The sequence below is a fragment of the Eubalaena glacialis genome, chromosome 2 (assembly GCF_028564815.1).
Source record: "Eubalaena glacialis isolate mEubGla1 chromosome 2, mEubGla1.1.hap2.+ XY, whole genome shotgun sequence".
In the NCBI taxonomy this organism is placed as follows: domain Eukaryota; kingdom Metazoa; phylum Chordata; class Mammalia; order Artiodactyla; family Balaenidae; genus Eubalaena; species Eubalaena glacialis.
This window is the reverse complement of record NC_083717.1, coordinates 194,575,385-194,581,675: the sequence shown is the minus strand read 5'-3', so window position 1 is coordinate 194,581,675 and position 6,291 is coordinate 194,575,385.

Below are 6,291 nucleotides of genomic sequence, written 5' to 3'. Positions count from 1 at the left end.
TTCCTCAGAACCCCAACAGGCTTTTTGATAGAAGTTCGTAGATGATTCTAAAACTTATCTGGACGTACTAAGGCTCTGGAAAAGGAAAAGCTCTTGGTGATGCTCAGACACACGCGTTTCCATGGGGGCTGCCCTCCTCCCACCCTTGGAACATTCCAAGTTATCCTTTATTGGAGGAGGAAAGGGGAAGAAAGGGGTCCCACAGGACCCCACAGGACCCCAAACCTGGCATCCCTGAAAGGCGCCAACACCCAACCCTGCTCTCTGCTTTTGCCCTCGGGGTTTGGTTACATGTTGACAAAGGCACTCAGAAAGTTGAGCGAAGCCCAGTTCTCATCTGTTGTTATGGTTACAAGAAAGGGAAAATAATTTCCTGTGAGGTATCTTCTGATCACTGCTGTCGGATGCAGGAGCAGATTAGGGGAGCACCATGGTGATGCCCCTAGCCTGCTGGGGACCATGTGACATTCATTTTGACCTCATACATGGGGTTAAAGTCTGCCCGCTTCGTCGGGGAGATAGAATGGACCTCATTAACAACCGCCAGAGGATCACTTTGCTGGTTTTATTGCGCTTGTAAAATTGCCTTTACCTTATTCTCTCCGAAATGCCAGATTACGACATCACGACATCACGAGAGATCCAGGAGGCCGGGGAAGGGGGGTGGGGAGTGTATGCGGGCTGGAAGGGAGCCCACCACCAAGCCCGGGCTGGTGGCAGGTGGTCTCCTTCCCGCAGGGGGCCAGCCCGCTTGCACCCAGACCTGCACCTGACCTGGCACATACTCTCCAGGGAGACTCCCACCTCCCCACTGACCACTGACCCTGCCCTGAACGGCAAGGGGTGGAGTGGAGATGGACAGTGGCACCAGCGACACATCAAGGGCTTCCGGTCGGGGAGCCAGGGGGCAGGGGCTGTGGCCCAGGAGGGGCCGCCACAGCTTGGGGGGCAGTGGGCTGGGGTATTTCCTCGGCTGTCCGGGTGCACTGGTCACCGAATCGTTTTGGTCCCAGCTCCTAAGGCCTGGACCTCATGAGAGGAGAATCTCCTGCTTTGCTCTTTGGTGGGGCTGCCAGGGCTGGGGTCAGGGGAGGGGCCCACTCACCCCAAGCTCGCAGGCTAGCTCTCCTCTTTTGACCCAGGGACCCAGTGGGACCCCACTGTCCTTATTCTGCCAGCACTGGGCAAGGCTTCCTTTCTCCTCCTATGGGGTGTGGGGCATCAGAGACAGGGGAGCCCAGGACACCTCCGAGGTTTGGGGCCTGAGCCCGAAGGATGGCGGTGCCCCCCTGAGGGGGACACGGTGGGAGATGGCAGCTCGGAGTTGCCTCGGGGGTGTTGAATCTGAGGCCCCCAGCCTCGTGGGGAGATGCGGAACAGGCAGCTGGGGTCCCGCCTTCCGCTTTCGGATGAGGTCTTGGTCCAGCCGGTGACAACAATGGCCTAACACAGCCAAGGTGACCTTGACCAGCTGACCATGGTGGCTGCGTGTGGTGGGGAACGGGGCAGGAGGACACGGGGCTGGACTGGGGATGGATGGGAGCTTCTGGGAGGATGGCTCACCTCCACGGGCAGAGACGTGACCGACTCCAGACGAGACTGGGGCTTGGGGGAGGGGCCGGGCTGAGGCGGCATTTGGGCTGTCAGCGTCCAGGCGGCACTCAACTCCGAGAGCGCGGGATGGGGGTGCACATCGCCAGCCTCACCTGGGGTGGGACAGAGAGCAGGCAGCGACAGAGGCTGGGACCAGCGACCAGGGACGGGGACAGGGGCCCTGCCAAATGCCGTCCCTGGGCCACGGGGTGGGGACAGAGAGCTGAGCGTGGGCAAAGAGCCTTGGACAGGAGACACTGACCAGGGCAGCGGGCAGAGGGAGGGGCACGGGGGCACTGCGGGTGGGCAGACACCCGAGCGGGGTGTGGGGCGCGGCCAGCCCAGTGGGTTTCTGCTCAGAAACCATCTCCAGCCTGGTCGCGTCCTCAGCATTTAGGGTGACCCTCAGAGAGGGGCCCTGACGCTGCGGGGGGAACTGCGGGTGGCCGAGGGTCTGCAGGCTGCTCAGGACTCAAGGTCAGGTGCAGGCCGAGGATGGGTGGGCTGCAGCCCTCACGGCCCCCACTCTCAGGCAAGGGCCACCTCCCCCATGTGAGGCCGGTGTGAGGCGGGACCCCGAGGCTTCGTCTGAAAGCCTCAGGGCCCCGCAGCCCCTCCCGGCCTGCCACCAGCTATGCTCTGAGTCGGGTGGGTGGGCGACCACTGCAGGGGCCCGGCTGCAGCAGGGTCTCCTTTCCAGTGTCAGCGATGGGGTCCCGCATGCCCGGGGATGTCGCTGCTTTTTCATAAATTGTCTGGAGAAATTACTGCAAGCACAGCTCATTCGCTTCCCTGAGAGGCTTCCTTTTCTGTCTGTCTTCTTCATCAGCTACCGATAGAGAGCGGCACGTTTTCAGTGTTAAAAATCATTGGGCGGCGTCTCTACCGTAGCATCTGGGCTTACTCTCCTGTCTTAACCAGAAAACTGGACACAGAAAACTGGACAGAAAATACGAAGCAACTGTTCGCAGACATTAGACAGCGGGCAGCTCGGGGCTGAGAACCCCGATAACAGGGGAGCAAGTGAGGCGAACAAGCCGATGCGCTGCTTCCTGCCTGGAGATACCTCCGCGTGCAGGGGGAGGGGCCACACAGGGCCTGGTGGTCTTCACGAGTTGAGGAGACAGGGGTCAGAGTTTGGGGAGACTGAGATGGCTAGAACTTGCAGGACAGAAGACCAGAGAAGAGGGAGGAAGGCAGAAAAAGAGCCCCAGGCTTCTGCATCGAGGTTCCCCTGAGGAGTCATTGCCTGAATGCCGAGTGTCCCATCCATGGGGGTGAGACTCCAAGAGCGACTTTGGGGAAATAGCAGAGACCAGGGGCTGCCAGGTGAATGATATCCAGAGCTCACACCAGCCTGGACCCTTTCCCCCAGCTGGAGAGGAGAGAACTCACTGAATACACGGGCATTCAGTAGGGACCCCGCGAGAGTCCTGCCTCAGCGGTCGGCTGCACTCATCCTGGAGAAAGGCTGACCCTACGCCCGCCCCCAGAAGCATCCAAACCAGCCTCCAAAGGGCCAGACTCATCTTCAGGTGGCGTCACTTCCTGCCAGAACAAAGTCCACACTTTTCAAAGGGTTGTGATGGAATTCCACACTCAACAATATGCGACATCCATGTAACATCCAACAGCCAATCCAAAACCACTGGAAAAGCAAAGACCCAGGAAGATGTGACCCATACACAGGAGAAAACTCAATTCATAGAGACAGACCCAGAAATGACAGAGGTGATGGAAAAGGCAGACAAGGATGTCAAATCACCCGTTAAAAATTTATTCATATGCTCAAGGATTTAAAGGAAAACATGAATCGAATGAGGAGAGAAATGAGATACAAAAATTCCAAATGGAAATCACGATACAGACGGAAAATACAATCCTAGAGTGAACATTGTCACGGGTAGGGATCGGACGCCACAGAAAAACCAGCGGGCTCACGTTAGTATTAAAAGCAGGAGTTGGCAAAACATGGCCTGCTTCCCTGCTTTGGTAAACAGAGTTTGGTGGGCACACAGCCAGAACTGTTGTTATGTGACATCCATGGCTGCTTTCACGCTGCCACGTCGGAGCTGAGTAGTTGTGATGGGGATCGTGTGGCCCAAAAAGGCTGAAATATTTACTGTGTGGCCCTTTACAGAAAAAGTTGGCTGACCCTAGTTTCAAGTATTTACTTTGTGACCTCTTTACACCACATATTATAGAGCAAACCTGTCTCTCAAAGATAATGCACATATTAATTTTAAGCCAGTGGGTCAGAGGGATTCCTAATCAGTAGAATATGAACTCCCAGGATGGGAATGGTAACCTGGGTTACACTTTGGGGGCGGTGGGAACTGGGGAGAGTATTGCGGGGCCAGTGGCCGCTCCCCGCCCTCCGAGCTGCCCCAGGCCCTGAGCCTCACTTACCCCGGGCCCTGAGCACTGAGGTCTTTGTCCTGCTGGCTCTTAGGGCTGTCTCTTCCCACCAGAACATGAGCCCCCGCTGGCAGGGATGTCCGCCTCCTTCTGTGCCCCGAGGCTGGCACGAGGCCCATCCTGACGGGATGCAGGGACGGGCGGGATGCAGGGCCGGCTGTGAGCGGTAGAGTCACGTCCCAACACCCTGGCTTTGGACAGGAAACTTAGCTTTTCTTTTCAACGCGGTGTTTTCCTCCTCCTCCTCCCCCCACCCCCCTCTTTCCTCAGTTTTTAGCTGACATCTATAATTTGGAAAGCCATAAAAATGAATATAGATGAAATATTAGAGGGCGACAGTATGAAAAAAGCATGAACAAAGAGGCTCTCACTGCTTTAAATAGGTCTTAAAACTGCTTTCATCTACATGCCTGCCTCAGCCCAGTGAAATTGATTCATTGACCAAATTGGCCATTTAAAATTCAAAAGCCTGTGTTCTCTGAGTGCGGCTCCCACCTCCCCAGATTTATGGGGCCACAGAGAGGCACCCGGGGTGTCTCTGGTTCCTTTTTTAAGGATGATCTACAGTGAGGCAACAGGCCCCTTCTTCCCTGGAAGTCTGTGCTCTCCCACCACCGCGGCCTGAAACGGGAGGGGCCTGCACTGGCTCATGGGACCCCTGAGGGCACCTTCGCAGGTGCTGCCCGGGAGCCCCATCTGCAGGCCTGCCTCCGCTGCCAGCTCTGGTCCTGTCTGAGGATCCTGCCCCCAGAGGGATGAAGACCAAAGGTGAACCTACGGAAGGGAGCAAGGTGGGGAGGGTCCTGGGGCCCTGGTCCGTGGAGAGCAGCTGATGGGGCCTCAGGGAGGCCGAGGGCACCCAGCCTCCACCTCCAAACGCACCTGGGCAGGGGCGCAGACAGCACTGGGCTGACCCAGAGGCTGAGCCAGGAGGTGACCCAGGGGCAGGTGTGGGCTTCCCTGCGGAAGAGTTTTATGGCAATCAGAGCAAGGTGAGGGCGGAGCGTGTTCTCAAGTGCAGGTCTCACCCTCCTCCGGGGACGCGGAGGCCGAGGCTCAGGAGAGGACGGCCACTCTAGGGTACTTTGCTGCTCACGGACCCCACGAGGAAGGGCCGGGACACACTCTGCAGGGCCACATTCGGAGGCACCAGGGCCGGTCGGGAGGCAGAGGGAGGGGCGCGAACCGAGGGCAGGGACCTTTACTGTGGTTTCCCCGGGAGGAAGGGGGTGAGACTGGGAAGCAAGGTTCGGACTGGCTGGTTTGAACAATGTCAGTGGGCTCTGGGGCGCAGGGCTGTCCCCAGGTACCTGGACCTGGGATAGTGGCCCAAAGACGTGGGTTGGGTGTGTGGGCTCTGGACTGGCTGGTTTGCATTTGAAGGACGTACTCGAAGGGGGTGGGGAGGTGGGGGTGGGCTGTTTACTATCGCTAGGAATTGAGTGGCCCTGTGAGGGGCGGTCCCTGCAGGGTCAGCAAGGCCCCAGATGTCAAAGCATCAGAACACAGAAAATACAAGACATGGTTAGCACAGAGTCTGGGAGCCCCAGCGGGTGGGTCTGTCCTCCCGGCCCCCTTGGTGGGCAGGCAACGGTGGGCCATCCCCGGTCTGAGTTACACCGCAGAGACCTCCATCCCTGAGGTCACCTGGGCTCCGGATGCCTCTTCTATTAAACCAGCTGCCCCTGCAGAAGTGTGCGGCCTGGAAGCACGAGGCCTCTTCAGGCTGGAAGAGGGGGCTGGGAGGGGACACGGCTGAGGGCACTGGGAAGTGAGCGTGCTTCCAGAGCCCACATTCGAGAGCTCAGAGCACGTGGGGCTGTGGCCATTCACCAGTGAAGCCGCCAAGAGGGAGCGCAGGTTGCCAATAAAAAGGGGAGGGAGACAGATCTGGAAATGCTGCGGCCGGAAGCAGGACTCAGTCTAGATCAGGATTCTCAGTTCTGTCCGAGACCAGGATTAGGATTCCGTCTGTGATCTGATGCAGGGTCCTTCTGCGATTAGGATTCAGACTCAGTCCGGACCAGGGATTTGGGCTCAGTCTAGATCAGGATTCTCACTTCAGTCTGAGACCAGGACCTTCTTCTCAGTTGTGGGCAGCCTCTGCACAGGACAGCTATTCTCGGGGCAGAGTGAACTGGCTGTCATTTAATTCTAGAAGCTATGCCTCTGCCCCCACATCCAGTACAGCAGACGGTGGGCCTGGACCCAGTCAGACCCCTGACTGAGGCCACGGCCCCCGCAGGCTGGACCGCTTCTCCCTTCCCCACTGAGGCGAGA